At 43.8% G+C, this 16,290-nt stretch overlaps 1 protein-coding gene across 3 annotated transcripts in view; it reads right to left on the bottom strand.

Annotated features, from left to right (window-relative positions):
* LOC127637033 (PH and SEC7 domain-containing protein 3-like) overlaps positions 1–16,290 on the bottom strand; it is a 162,916-nt gene that overhangs the window by 86,728 nt on the left and 59,898 nt on the right. The gene's annotated exons all lie outside the window — the stretch shown is intronic.

Below are 16,290 nucleotides of genomic sequence, written 5' to 3'. Positions count from 1 at the left end.
AGCAATCGTTCGAGAGATGGCTAGTAATCCGTCTGCCGCGGTCATTGGTTCTTTAATGGATAAAATCAGTCATTTCCATCATCTCACCCTCGATGACGGAAATGCACAAACAGCCCAATGTGGTTAGATGACAAAACAGCAAATCTAATTCGTGGTAACAGTAAGTTACAGTAATTCCTTTGAGTATTATTATTACTGTATGGCCAAAGTTCAGGTATGCCTGTTACTTCCTTGGGTAATGATGCTACACCTGGGAGCAGCAGGGCTGCAACTAGACACGGCTCATACCATCTCTGGAAGCAAGGCTTAGAAGGATCTCCAAGGTTTTATACTCCAAGATGACTTTATGGTTGAGGGAAGCGTTCTGTCGTGCGTTTCATCCAATTGGAGTTGAGAGTTCGATCCTTCAGAATTTCACACATAGGTGTAAAGTAAGCAAGGCTTGATGGGATCTGTAGTCTGTTTTGGACTCCCTTTGTTTGATTTTGCCGCCATTTATGTTATCAGGCTTTGTGTGTTCCTACAGGCCGCAGTCAGGCTTTATGACTGTATGTAGGCCTACCGAGTACATGAGGCCCAACACAGAAATTAAATGAGGAATAGTTGGATAGATGGTGGATTGGTCAACTTGTCGGCCAACAACAAACTAGTTGATCTAGATTTTTTTTATGGGTGGTACATTAATTAGTGTGCTGACAAAGTGCTGTGCTTTAGCCATAAGAACAGTTTGCACAGTAAAAGCCTGTTTAAATTCATCCTCATTATAAGACTTCTGCTTCAGCCATATACACATTTACACAGACAGCTTTGACCACTGCGCTGCTTTTTAAGAAACACCTAGATAAAAACCCAAAACTGCACATGAAACTGCTCAGACAAATCAAAAGATCTCCTGTTGTTACAACTATAACAACATCTGAGAACTGTGAGTCCAATCTGTTTAATTTCAGACCCATCAGCCACTGCAGTATAATACAGACAAACCTTTGCTGTGGCATCAAGTACAGTGTGCAGAAGAGATATACATTAAACTAATCAAGAGACACAGGACTGATGGAATGAGTCTGATTAAAGAAAGAGTGTTAGATCAACTCTTATCTAAACATCAAGAGCATGTATTCAGAGCGTTGAACACAGGTGCAGATGTATGACCATGACAATATTCATTTAATATTGAGGCAGTTTTTAAGGTGAAGAGTCTATCTTTATTGTTCATATGTTCCCATATTTACAGCATGACTTTACTGTAATCACAACACGTAGGACAGCGCAACACTGCCATCTATTGAGCGACAGGGCAAACAATACAAAAAAGAGAGAAAAGTTCATGATATTTTTTAGAAGAAAATAAATTATTCTCCACTGATGTTAATGGGAATCTGTGGAATTCTTTGGAATGGATTTAAAACCAGGAAAACAGATCTAAAATCGATACACCCTTATTGACAGATGAAAGCAAATTAGCTAAAAAATTTATTAAATACGCAAATTATAGGACATGTGTACTACTTTAATTGGTGGGTTTCAAAATAATTCTGTGGGTGCAGATTCTGTGTGTACCTGACAATAGGTACTAGTATGGGTGGACAATATAAGCAAAACTTTGTCAGAATATAAACATTTTATATAAAAAATATAAATATTTCTTATATCTCAATTTCATACGCAGTTGTTCCTGAGCGGTGAGGGTTTGAGATTGATGTGTAAAATACAGATGCATCACCCATGTAAGCTATACAGTAGGTGGCGGTAATACTCCTAAAGAGTGAACGGCCATTAACAAGAAGAAGAAGATATTGATGTGAATCCCTCATGCAATTGTTTGTTGTTGGTTGTTCTTAATAAGCGGTGCTTTGAGATCGATGCAATCCGAGGAGATGAAATGGGTGCGTGCTGAAAAATGCACATAGTTTAATCGTGATAAAAATAGAAAGCTGATGCCCATGGAATATGCGCGCAGTTGAATCGCAATAAGAGAATAATGCGGGGGGAACCTGATGCGCGCTGAAAAATGGCAGATGTTAAGGGTTAAAGGCTGAACACAGATATATAAGCGACGCTAAAAAACTATCAGGCTATAAACGCAGACTCGAGAAAGGCGCCAGCAGCAACAGGTAAAATACACGCAGATGAAACAGTAGAAAAACAGAAAAACCTGAATTAACCATGAGAGTTAATTTTGTTTAGAAAAGGTCTCTTGTGATCATCCATATTATTGTTTTGACAATAAGCCAGCCCAGTTGACCATGTGACTCTGAAAAGCCATTTCTTATTAGCGCAGGATACCTTTGGGGATGCAGCCAATTTCAGTTCAAATGTTTCCAAACAGGAAGAACTTGATCCAAGATGGCGGCGCGGTAGCACGCAGCGGCCACTCCGGATCCACAATGGTGCTATTTTTGTTAAAAAAGCCCAACTTTTGCAACACATGGACATCGGAGCAACCGGTGTTCGTGTCTACCATCGCCAGACACTACTGAAATATAAGACTCATGCAAAAACCAAGCTGCATGATGACCTGCAGGAGGCGCTACGCGTACTCGGCTTGCTGCGGAGACCAGGCCTCTAGCCCTCGGCGCCGCCTGATGCCGGTGGCCGGGGGAGAGGACGCCGTAAGCGTGTGCAGAAAGCGGAAGCGCGGAAAGAGGGCGGGGTCCATGCTAGGCTAAAAACAAACCCTAGCCGGCCGGCTCTCCCGTCTATCCTGCTCTCAAATGTTTGCTCCCTGGACAATAAACTGGACTATATCCGACTCCAGCAGGCTACGCAGCGTGAGTTTTTGTTTTCACGGAAACATGGCTCAGCGACAGAGTTCCGGATGCCGGCATTCAGCTAGACGGGCTCGCCTCGTTTCGTGCCGACAGAAATACAGCTCTCTGCGGTAAGACTCGCGGTGGTGGCTTGTGTGTTTACATCAACACGGAATGGTGCAAGAACTCTATGCTAGTCTCTAGTTACTGTTCATCGCTGTTGGAGCTTGTGACTGTTAGATGCAGACCTTTTTATCTACCACGGAATTCACCACTGTTTGCATAACCGAGTTTACATTCCCCAGCTTAACGCTAAGGAAGCTTCTGTGAACTGTATGGGGCTATGAGCTTAACTGCAGAACGCTCACCCCGACGGACTGTTTATTGTCGCCGGAGATTTCAACCACGCAAATCTCAAGACAGTGCTCCCTAAATTCCATCAGTATGTGGTCTTTGCAACGAGAGGGGCTTAACGCGCTTGATCTTGTTTACACAAACATCCCAGGCGCTGCATCGGTCGGAGCCCCGCCCCCACCTCGCTACTCAGACCACATCTCTGTTATGTTAATTCCAGCATACAGACCGCCGTCAGACGCACAAAACCGCTTCAGAAGCAGGTGAAAACCTGGCCAGCAGGAGCCATCTCTGCTCTTCAGGACTGTTTTGAGTGTACTGACTGGCACATGTTCAGGGAGGCTGCAACATATGGCGTATTCTACCAACTTGGAGGAATACACAGCATCAGTGACCAGCTACATCAGCAAGTGCATTGATGATGTCACTTTCTCCAAGACCATCACCACACGCCCAACCAGAAGCCGTGGATGACTGCGGAGGTGCGACGCTGCTGAGGTCCCGAGACTCCGCCTTCAGAGCAGGCGATAAGGCAGCCCTAAGAACAGCTAGGGCCAAACTGTCACGGGCAATCAGAGAGGCAAAGCGCGCACACGCCCAGAGAATCATGTGGCAGGGCATCCAGGCCATCACCAACTACAGGACAACATCAGTTGCCTGTGACAAAGATGCCTCCCTTCCAGATGCGCTGAACGACTTCTACGCTCGGTTTGAAGTGCAGAACGACGTGATGGCGAGGAAGTCCACCCTCCTCCCAATCCACCAGGTGCTCTGTCTTACCACAGCAGATGTGAGGAAAACTCTACGTAGAGTCAACCCACGGAAGGCTGCTGGACCAGACAACATTCCTGGCAGAGTGCTCAGAGGATGTGCAGACCAGCTAGCAGATGTTCTTACCGACATCTTCAACATCTCTCTGAGCAGCCGTTGTTCCAACGCGCTTCAAGGCCACCACCATCATCCCCATGCCAAAGAAGTCTTCAGTGTCCTGCCTCAACGACTACCGTCCCCGTCGCGACTTACACCCATCATCATGAAGTGCTTCGAGAGGCTCGCCATGAGGCAGATTAAGACCCAGCTGCCCCCACACTAGACCCACTGCAGTTTGCGTGATCGCTCAAACCGCTCAACGGATCGATGCCATCACCACAACCCTCCATCTGGCCCTCACCCACATAGACAATAAGGACTCATACGCTCGAATGCTGTTCATAGATTTCAGCTCAGCAATCAACACAATCATTCCCCAGCACCTGATTGGAAAGCTGAATCTGCTGGGCCTGGACACCTCCTCTGCAACTGGATCCTGGACTTCCTGACTGGGCGACCTCAGTCAGTCCGGATCGGAACAGCATCTCCACCACCACCACACTGAGCACTGGGGCCCCCAGGGCTGTGTGCTCAGTCCACTGCTGTTCACTCTGCTGACTCACGACTGTGCAGCAATGCACAGCTCGAATCACATCATCAAGTTTGCCGATGACACGACCGCGGTGGGTCTCATCAGCAAGAACAATGAGTCAGCATACAGAGAGGAGGTGCAGCTGCTGATGAACTGGTGTAGAGCCAACAACCTGTCCCTGAATGTCGACAAAACAAAAGAGATGGTTGTTGACTTTAGGAGAGCACAAGGTGAACACACTCGCTGAACATCGACGGCTCCTCTGTGGAGATCGCCAAGAGCACCAAATTCCTTGGTGTTCACCTGGCGGAGAACCTCACCTGGTCCCTCAACACCAGCTCTATCACCAAGAAAGCCCAGCAGCGTCTCTACTTTCTTCGAAGGCTGAGGAAAGCACATCTCCCAACCCCCATCCTCACTACATTATATAGAGGGACTATTGAAAGCATCCTGAGCAGCTGCATCACTGCCTGGTTTGGGACTTGCACCGCTTCGACCACAAAGCCCTGCAGAGGATAGTGAGGACAGCTGAGAAGATCATTGGGGTCTCTCTTCCTCCATCAAAGACATTTACAAAAAACACTGTATCCAAGAAAGCAACCAGCATTGTGGATCGACCCCACACACCCCTCACACAAACTCTTTACCCTCCTCCCGCCTGGCAAGAGGTACCGAAGCATTCGGGCCCTCACGGCCAGACTGTGTAACAGCTTCTTCCCCAAGCCATCAGACTCCTCAATACTCAGAGACTGGTTTGACACACACGTGTCCTGAGTTGCACTTTAATTACTGTCACTTTATAACTGTCTGCTACCTCAATAACTGCTATGTGCATAGAACATTATCTCATAGTATGTTATGTTTACATTTTTAGAAACTGTCATCTTTTTGCACTACTGAGTACTGGTCGGCGCTGCACTGTCTATTGTCCTGTTCATTGTCAGTAATTTGTTGTACTGTCATGTACTTTTTGCACATGTTTGCACGTGCACTTTATATAGGTATATATAGGTAGTTTATATAGGTATTTTATTTCATTGTGTAGTCTCATGTGGTCCTATGTTGGTCCTTTGTTGTTTTTATGTAGCACCATGGTCCTGGAGGAACGTTGTCTCGTTTTGCTGTGTACTGTACTAACTGTATATGGTTGAAACGACAATAAAAACCACTTGACTTGACTTGACTTGACTTGAAGAACACGCTCTCTTCGGTCTCTTATGTTCTGTCTTCACGCGCTTCATCTTCTGCTCGTCTGACTGCTCAGACTTCGCTCTAACTCTTCCCTCTTGGTCTTCTCTGGATCTCATCGGAACCAGTTCCATGCCATGTGAGGTCCAAGGAAGCTCGGGACCCAAAGTCCAGAGAAAGCCTCTCACTCACTATGGTCCATGAGAAGGCCTCGCTTCAAAGCCAACCTCATCCTTCAAACAGACAATAAATATCCAATCTTACAGAGGTCCAAATCATAGACAGAATGAACTTTCAACCAAGAGCCAAGAACCAAACAACACAAAGAACGCTAATAAACACCACTACACGAAAGTACATCTCCAATATTGTGCTCAAAGTGCTGGTGTTTTTGCTAAATACTTTGGGTAATCCAACAGCAAATTGAGAAGGGTAAGGGTAAAGAAGGATAAATGGTTCTTAAGGCATTGTCAACAGACTCCATATAGTTCATTTTCACTGTATTGATAACTTATTTCACATTCTGTCACTCTTTTCACCAACCTGTCTCATGTACATATGTGTTAGATTAGATTTATGTTTAGAATAGTAATAAAGTTTGTCTGTATTCAAAGATGATTGACTGTGGCATATTTTGATAAATAATCTCATCCCTGTTTCTAAAAGATTTCACTCTGTACCTAAAAGCTGTACCTAAATACGTGTGATATTATTTTCAATAAACCATGAGAATAATATCACTCCAATAAGTGAATTAATCATAATTCACTTATTAAAGCTAATTCCTTACAGTAGAAATTGTGAGCAGATACAACGAGCCGTTGTATAACAATTTTAATGGTGGAGAATTTATTCAGATAATAATCTAGTTATTTGTCATTTATCTAATTTATAATGGTTGTCGAACACGACTAATTCCATTATACATTTCATTACCTAATAATGTACAATAAGGACAATTTCATTTAGTTCATAGCTCACATATTTCGAGACCATAAATTCCCTCCTAAATTTAGCATACCAAATACCCTTACATATAATGGTGTGAGAATGAGGGCTATTTAACAGTTCCCTTCTAAATGTTGCATACCACATATCCCCCTATATATAAAAAAAAGAGTATATATTTCTCTAAAAGAGTAAGCACATTGACATTGAACTTTTTTTTAAAGATGCATCTTTTTCAAGATGCCCTTCTGTCTTTGTGTCATTTCTGGATGCGGTCGTTAACTCTCCGCTTCTGACGGCCACGGGCGCTGCCTAATGTATCTGGGCAGAGATCACACTGAGGCAATGTTTGTGGATGGTTCATGTCCTCACTGCGAGAACATGACCATGGCAACATTGCGGTCACAGCTTTCCTTCTTCTGGGGGAAAGCCACTCGCGCCTCCTACACACCGGTATAGGGCCAACGTGGCTGGCGCTGGAGGCCATTTTGGGAATTTAACAGGTGCGGTTTCATCAGGTAAATCCCTGCAGACCACCCATTCCCCAGCATGCTCGTCTGCCCCCATCCGGTCCTGAGATAAGACCAGCTCGCCTTACGGCCAGTCTGATGTCACTTTTGGAGCCCCCGAGCTGGATGAGAGTTTAGTCCCTGCATCGTCTTGGTGGACTCCACCGCTGAGGACTCGAATGGGCTAGCGCCTTCGGGTGTGCCGGCCCAGTCTGAGGCCAATGCCGAGCTGTGTGCTATGCTTGCCCAGGCCGCTGCGAGTGTGGGGCTGAATTGGAACCCTCTGTCCTCCCCTCAGCACTCGCGGCTGGATGATTGGTTCCTGAGTTCGAGGCGCCACTCACAGGTCCCTTTCTTCCCAGAGGACACCTTTCAGTGCCCGAAACCGGCTTTCTCCCTCGTCCGCTCTCACTACCCTTGATGGTGGAGTGGTTCACGAGAACACAGAGCTCCCCCAGGTGGATAAGGTGGTTGCGCTGCACCTGATCCTTATGTGCTGCAGGACCTGCGCTCAGCAAACGACCTCACCCTCCAGGCCACAAAGGTCACAGCGCACGCACTCGGACAGGCGATGGCCACCCTCGTGGTCCAGGAATGGCACCTGTGGCTGAATCTGGTCGAAATGTGGGACTTCGACAAGGCTCACTTTCTCAACTCCCCCATCTCCCATATCGGCCTATTCGGCGACACCGTTGAGGACTTTGCCCAGCGGTTCTTAGTGGTGAAGAAACAGACGGCCATTCAACACATCTTGCCACACCTACACACGAGGGCATCCCCCTACGGCGGAGAAACCCCAGACAGCTCCGCCCCAGCCCGGGCCAAGCTCTCAGCCCCAGCGTAGAGCTCCCCTCAGGAAGTGGACACCCCCCGTCTCACTAACCAACTCAGGCCGGCAGGTGGTGACGAGTCTAGAGGTCTTAACTACAGAGCCCCCTCCTCAGATGCCTACCCGCCCCAAGCCCAGTATGCAGAGCAAGGTAAGTGCTTCGAGCCTCTCCTCAGAACAACCACCTCGGGACAAAACAACGCTCTCCGACGTGACGTCGACTGCTCCCCCCACCACAAGGCCTCACCTCCAGGTATGTCACATGTGATTGTCCCCTTAGGACCCCTCGCCCAGAGCTTGGATGCATTGCTTACGCTTTCCATCCCGTCACGGTGGCTGGCCAGGACCATCCGACTCAGCTACATGACTCAGTTCGCCAGGCGCCTGCCCCGCTTCACCTCAGTGCAGGGCGAAAATGCCTCCACCCTGCATGAGGAGATCACAACCCTTCTGCGCAAGGACGCGATAGAGGCTTTCCCTCCAGCCGAGATGGAGAAAGGATTCTTCAACCCTTACTTCATCGTACCTAAGAAAGGCAGTGGGTTGCCGCCAATCTTGGACCTGCGAGTTCTGAACCGGGCATTACACAGACTCCCGTTCAAGATGCTGATGCAGAAAGGTATTCTGACATGCATCCGGCATCAAGATTGGTTTGCGGCAGTAGACCTGAAGGACACGTACTTTCAAGTCTCAATATTACCCCGTCACAGACCGTTTCTATGTATCAGTACAAGGTCCTCCCCTTCGGTCTGTCCCTGTCCCCTTCGTGTCTTCACGAAGGTCACAGAGGCAGCTCTTGCCCCTTTAAGGGAAGTGGGCATTCGCATACTCAACTACCTCGATGATTGGCTAATCCTAGCACACTCTCAACAGTTGCTCTGTGCACTGGGACCTTGTGCTCAGGCACCTCAGCCAAACATTTTCAGAGGCTCCTGGGGCATATGGCATCTTCAGTGATGGTCGCGCCGCTCGAGTTGATGCATATGAGACCACTTCAGCACTGGCTTCAGACTTGATTCCCGAGATGGGCATGGCGCCACGGCGCATACCGTGTGACCCTCACCCCTACCTGCCGTCACTTATTTAGCCCTTGGACAGACCTCTGTTTTCTAAGGGCTGTCCCCCTACAGCAGGTGTTCAGATGCATTGTAGTTACTACAGACGCCTCCCACTCGGGCTGGGGCACCGTGTGCAACAGACACGCAGCCGCTGGCTCCTGGATAGGTTTATAGATAAATATATTAGTTAACATGAATCACAAATGAACAATATTTTAACAGCATTTTTTTTTTCTCCCCAATTTGGAATGCTCAATTCCCAATGCGCTCTAAGTCCTCATGGTGGCAGAGTGACCTGCCTCAATCCGGGTGGCGGAGGACGAATCTCAGTTGCCTACGCATCTGAGAACGTCAATCCACGCATCGTATCACGTGGCTTGTTGATTGCGTTACCGTGGAGACATAGTGCGTGAGGTTTCACGCTAGTCTCCACGGCATCCACGCACAACTCAACACATGCCCCACGGAGAGCGAGAACTACATTATAGCGACCACGAGGAGGTTACCCCTAGGTCTACCCTCCCTAGCAACCGGGCCAATTTGGTTGCTTAGGAGACTTGGCTGGAGTCACTCAGCACTGATTCGAACTTGAGACTCCAGGGGTGATAGCCAGCGTCTTTACTCGCTGAGGTACCCAGGCCCCCCTTTACCAGCATTTATTAATCTTTGTGGTTAAAGGAATAATTTATAATTCCCTCATCATTTACTCACACTCATGCAGACTTTCTTTATTCTGTGGAACACAAACAAAGATTTTTAGATGGATATAGCGTGTTTTTGTCCAAATAATCTAAGTCAGTGTGGTCCAAAAACTTCAAGTTCCAAAAAGGACATATATGTAGCTTCTGAATCGATACCATCTGAAGACATAAGAAACACAGCAAAAATTATGTAAGAACTTTTGTTACTGATAATAACACTGCCTCAAGAAGGATCAGTAGTGTAGTCTAGCGTATCCGCTATGTAGTACGGCCACCTATCTTTCTAAGGATTTTGCATATGCTCACCTAAATTGACTGAGGATACATATGGTCGCCAAACAATGAGGCTTTTGACCCGTAACTTTTAAAAATACTGCCGTGATGTCACCGCACTGTTGAATGAACTGTGATTTTTTTTCATTTAAAAAGTGTACTGAGATTCCCTCTAAATGCGCACAGAGCAGACAGAGGAAGGTGGGAGACCTGGCCTGAAGGCACAGGGAAGATCTTTGCAGATGCTGGCCAAGTTAACAGCCCAGTAATGTCATTTTTCTGTCTATTGAGAAGGATGTGTGCAGATATCTAAGGCTGTTGTGTCTGTGCTGTCTGATGTAAAGCACTCGGCCTTGAGCAGAAGGTCACACCAGTGAAATGTGAAGCCGATAAGCAATAACTTGCTAGAGTCAGCCAACACACACACACACATTCATACTCAGGACAGTAGATTATCAAAGTGTTTTCTGATCAATTCAATCGCAGTCGCTTACATCAGCAATCAGCGTTTTTATTTACAGTAGATATTGGCTGTTAGTATTTAACAGTACTAGAATTATTTTTTAAGATAATGGGTTTAATACAAGTCAACTGCAGTTGTTGCATAATGCTGAATAAAACAAAAAAATATTTTGTCCCTTGTTTTTTTATATATATATAAAGTTTAAAAACAGGCATTCTAAAAATAGGGTGGCCAGACATCCCATTTTTCCTGGGATTCAAGCAATTTCTCTAGTGTCCCGACTTATTCTGAAATAATCGTGTTTTGTCCCGTATTTCCCCTCTCTTAAATTTTCTCTAACGCATATGCGGCTTTCTCAGTCAGGTGAGTATTTTAATCAAAGGTAGCCAAATATACAGCTTGTAAAACCAATAAAATCACACCATGTTATTTGAAGTACATGATTGGATTAAACTATCACAATCCCCTATCAATAGTTGTGCAGTTAGTGAACTGATTGAAGATTCAGTTTGAAAGAGCACACAAATTAAATTGCAGCAAGAAAAATGTCAAGGAAGCGTGCATGTACATTTAATGAGGATCTTCAACAAGAGTTACATTTGTAAAAAAGGAATCACAGACAGAGCCTACTAAAGTGCGTTGTGCTTTTCCATCACCGATGGAGGCCGCACCTACAACACATGTGATGCTGCTAAAAGTAAGTGTGCCACACCAAGTGTTAGCGATGAAGCAAAGTTCAGAATCTGACCAGGTGCATGCAAGTGAAGGACTTTGTGCTAATCATTCTGTTGTGCAGTCATAGCTTTGCACTTTCATGACCTGAGAAAAGTCTTGCAGGCCAGGCTGCAGGAATCATTCATACCCTCTGACATTAAAAAGCAGTTGGATGCCCTGGTGGAAGCTGAAACTTTTATTCAGCATTGGTGGATTACCTCCAAAATTAGAGCCACTCATTGGAGAACACAGAAAAACTTGAGTGGGCCCAACTGAGAGACATCCCAGTGTGGAAAGACATTCAGAGCAGTCTCGAACACTTCTACTCCAGAATCTTCGCTCTCAGTTTCGCTCTCTTTGATGAGTGGGCTTCCACAATAAAACTGTCACTCGTCACATTACTGAGTGGAACATGAACAAGACGGCCATGTCTGAGAGATGGACAGATGTTTTTCGTGAGCTGGAGAGCAACTGCCTGTGACATCTGCATCTGAGCGTGTGTTCTCATTAATGAACACAGCATGGACACCGGATAAATCTCGACTCGGTGGAGAAGTCATGAAGGCAATACTTTTCATAGTTCTTAATTTTGGACTGGATTGCTCTGGATTACAATAAAATCTTGAAAGACAAGTGTACACTGAGAAAAATTGCTGCCACCAGAAAGTACAAGGTGACAACAGTTACAGATCCGGATGCCCCCTCTACTACTATCTGCGCCTAGGTAAGGACACGTCAATTACATTTTTGCTGGGAGGGGGCTGTCCCGTTTTCCACAAGCAGGAATCTGGTCACGCATACAAAAAGGCACTTACAATAGAAGTACACAGTGTGGGTTTGGAGTGTTTATAGTTCACCCAAAAATGTACATTTTGTCATAATTTACTCACTCTCATTTAGTTCCAAATTCTTTCTTATGCAAAACACAAAATAATATTTTTTATTCAGAATGTATCATTATTTTTCAGTGTAAATCCTGCAGCCCAATGCACATTCATAAGAGCTTTGAGAGATACACAGTTATTATACAAATCTACAAATTTGGCAGAGTATAACAGAAAAGGAGGAGATGACAGCATTTCACCAGATGTAGATCATTGTAAACTGTAAAATACATACAGCAAGAGAAGTTTATAGCAAATCTAATCATCAAAATAATAATGATAGTTCAGTGTTATTTAAGCAATATCACACTCGCAATCGTGCTGTATGGCCCTACATCAGCACGGAGGTGTCATGGGTAATCATAGCTGTGCTCATTTAGGGCCATACAGCACGATTGCGAGTGTGATATTAACGGAGTGGTGGTGATGTAGTTGGCTAAAGCACATAACTGTTAATCAGAAGGTTGCTGGTTCGATCCCCACAGTCACCACCATTGTGTCCTTGAGTAAGACACTTAACTCCAGGTTGCTCCGGGGGGATTGTCCCTGTAATAAGTGCACTGTAAGTCGCTTTGGATAAAAGCGTCTGCCAAATGCATAAATGCAAATGTAAATGATATTGCTTATATACAACAGTTCAACTAAAAAAGTTAATAAAACAACGAGGAAAAACTAAAGTCTGTAACAAAAAATCACATTAGTGTATGGAACTATTTTCTTATGCCACTGATCAGTCTCTGCCGTTGCTAGATTAACAGATGCGCCTAATCCTCCATTACTAATTCGAAAACGTCACTTTAGAACTAGTAAAGACGGCTTGGGCTGTTTCTAACAAGTTATTGGAGAAACAAGGATGTGTGTGTGTATGGTTGAGAGAGAGAAAGGGAGAGCAAGAGCAATTGAGCGTGTGTGATTACCTGTGTCTGTTGCGCCTCCCAGGCCTCTGTTTAACTCTATTCCTCATCTTTAGTGTTAAGTCAGTTTGCTGAAGATAAAGTCATTCTGGTCAAATACATCCTATTTTCTCTGTGTAACAAAATAACCATCCGAGCGGTGTACACCCTGAATGTTTTTATTGGTAGCCTGTTTGTTCTCCCCTCCACCATGTTGAATGTTTACATCTGCTCCCAACAAGGAAACTCTGGTAGGTAAGCACCTTGATTATGTGTGATTACTTAATCTGTTGTGCCTCACAGCTATGATAAGCCATAATGCTTAAACTTTTAGTTGAACTGTATTTCCCAGCTGTAGTGTAGTAGTAAGCTGAGCGATCGTGGAGCGAGAGGTGATTACTGATACCTTCAAAGAAACCGCTCGCTGACTGGCAGTGCTAACTGAAATGAAATACATATCTCTTGTGCTCTTATGTTTAGAATGCCGCAAACACAAGCAGAGTTACACAAACAGTAACAGTGTCCGAGTACTGCTGTTCTGAGACATCAGCTCTCATGAATTGTCTCTCATCCAATCAGGGAATGGAACTAAGTGTTGCATATATTATAATAATGACTGGGTCTCACAGTAATACATTTGTATTATGCAATATTTAACTGGGCTCCAAAAATACGTTTTTGCAAACCTTGTTCATTCACAAATGTATTTGTATAAAAATGTTTAAAGGTAAACAATGTTTTTATTTTATTATTGTTAAGCTACTATGTAGCATTGTATTTAAAGTATAAATATAACAGTGCAAATAAAGGAAAATTATAAAATAGCCACAAATTTGTATGAAATATTGTTCCTTTGGTTGATTTAGAAAACAATCACTTTTGAGCCATTTCAGACCAAATATAAAATGATCAAGATACATATTGAATATCATCAATATGCTGGAAAATATTGAGATATAATGCATGTCCATTGAGATATAAACATTTCGCCCAGCTCTAGGCACTATCCACTGCCATTTTTTTGAGAAGACTGACCATCACCTTTAGTGTTCCACATAAGAAAGAAACGTGTACAAGGGTGAGTAAATGATGACAGAATTTTCATTATTGGGTGAACTGTTTATTTGAAGTAATGCATTGATTAATTTATTCTGTGATCCTCTCAAACAACAGAGTGATTATCGGCTCATCATGTGATCTCAACATGGCAACTCCCATGAGGCGACCCGCTCCATGTACTGAATAATGAAACAGCTTTTATCAGAAGACTGTTGTGATTGGAGTCTCATGTCAGTATGCATACACCTATTTTTAAACAATAAAATATTGTTCTTTTCCATGTTTAAAACTTTTAATGAGGAAAACATTTTCTGAGAGTCTCTATAATGTGATGGGGGTGTGTGCGGGACAGCGTGCAGACAGACGCCTAGCATTGGCCTCCAGTGCTGACTCAATCTTCCAGCACCGTCACAAACACTTCCTGTAGACCAGCGGAGAGATGCCCGTCACGTGACACGTGTTTACCTCTGAGCGTGTGGTCATGTGGAAGTAAACAGTAACACCTCACACGCAGCATAACGCATGGATCACTGCTTTCATCAGCAGAACTGACAATCACATTAATAATAATAAAGTGCAGGATGGGTCAGTGTGAGAGAGATTCAGACCAGTTGACAAAATCACAACTTGCCCTACTGCACCAATACTGTGTCAGTAATGTAGTTTCAGCATTGCTTTGGACTGTTATAGCAGTCAAGATGTTATAGTTGTGTCATTTCCATTATTGCAAATTAAAAACCAAGTTCACAAAACAAGTTATTAGTTGTATTTTTTTTAAAGAATACAAATTTAAGTTGAAAACTATTATTACAATTTTTTAGACACATTTAAAAAATATGTGGCAAAAAAATTAATATTGCAATCATTTTTGTTGTGGGGGAAGAAAAAAATCTGAACAACTGGGCAGAACAAATGCACCACTGCTTATTCAGATCATAAATGCTCACTGACACTTCAGTGCATTTAGTGTTCGCTGTGAAATACTGCAGCCTTTAAAGTCTATGGATAACTGCAGATGATGGATTTAAAAGTGACTGGATGTGAGGCGTTCCAGGTGTGCTGATATAAGAGTCTAACAGCACTAGGATGTTTTATTGTTTGTATCACTCTGCTTGTGTTCATGTCACAGTACAGAGAGCGAGAGGTGGATATCTTGATTCATCCAGCTGACATTACATATTTACACCAGTAGGTGGCAAAGAGTGAGTGTCTTGAGAGCATGTTGGTGTAGTCTGTGTATCTAATCTGCTAAACCTTTCAAAGTTTACTCAGTTGACCACATTCCCAAACGGACATTCAACGAATGTGCAACTCGACTTCTTTGTGATTCTCTTTAGGACATTCAACACAAGGCACGTGTGTGGACAATGCACATAAATGTCTAAATATTGGGCTGCATGTGTACATTATGTAAGGTGTGAAATTGACATCATGTTAAATGTGCATTACAAAGCGTTCATATCAAGGTATTTGAATTCAGAATTATTGCTAGGACATTGTCAGACATTCTGTGGTTGGGGTAATAACAGTATATTGACTTTGTCAAGTATGCACTGACTTAATGTTTTTTGGCCAGTACTGATTTTAACAAATAACTATTGGCCGAAACTAATATTTTGCCACTTAACTTTTGTCATCAGATCACTGTTTTGCTCAGGAATTGTTTTGTAAAAATGCACAGAGGTACAGTTGTAGGATGAGGGTGCTATTTTGCTACTGTTGTGTTTGACAACCGTGACAAGATGCACTGCTGCTCTACTGTTCTGTGACGGTCTCAATGTGTTCAATGAGTGTTCTTTGGAGGGTGGTGTTTTGAACAAAGGGGACCTGTCTAACTTAACAGCCCAGTCTTGTGGAAGAACGGCTAAAATCACTTACAGCTCCTTTGGAACAGCGATTTCTGTATATACAGCAGGTTCTTGGGGGAACTTTAAATAGATTAAAATGTTTGTGTAAACTCATTCAAGTTCTTTTTTAAAAAAGGAAACAAAATAACATGTTAGAGTCATGCTCAGCTATTTGATTGGATTACACACTTTAAAAAAATAAAGTGTATCTATACAGATCTCCTCAATTCTGGCCACATTTGGTGCTGATGAAGTACAAAAAACTCTGTCCAACAATATATCATTGAATGACTTGCAAGACAGAATAGTTCAGTAGTTCTTTATATATATAATAAATCAACTGAAGTTAATTGCTATCATAGTTAAAATGATCTGGATTAAGCCAAATATTATGAGATAATACAAAGACCTGAGGGCA

The sequence above is a fragment of the Xyrauchen texanus genome, chromosome 44 (genome assembly GCF_025860055.1).
Source record: "Xyrauchen texanus isolate HMW12.3.18 chromosome 44, RBS_HiC_50CHRs, whole genome shotgun sequence".
In the NCBI taxonomy this organism is placed as follows: Eukaryota; Metazoa; Chordata; class Actinopteri; order Cypriniformes; family Catostomidae; genus Xyrauchen; species Xyrauchen texanus.
This window is presented reverse-complemented; position numbering and strand designations above follow the sequence as displayed.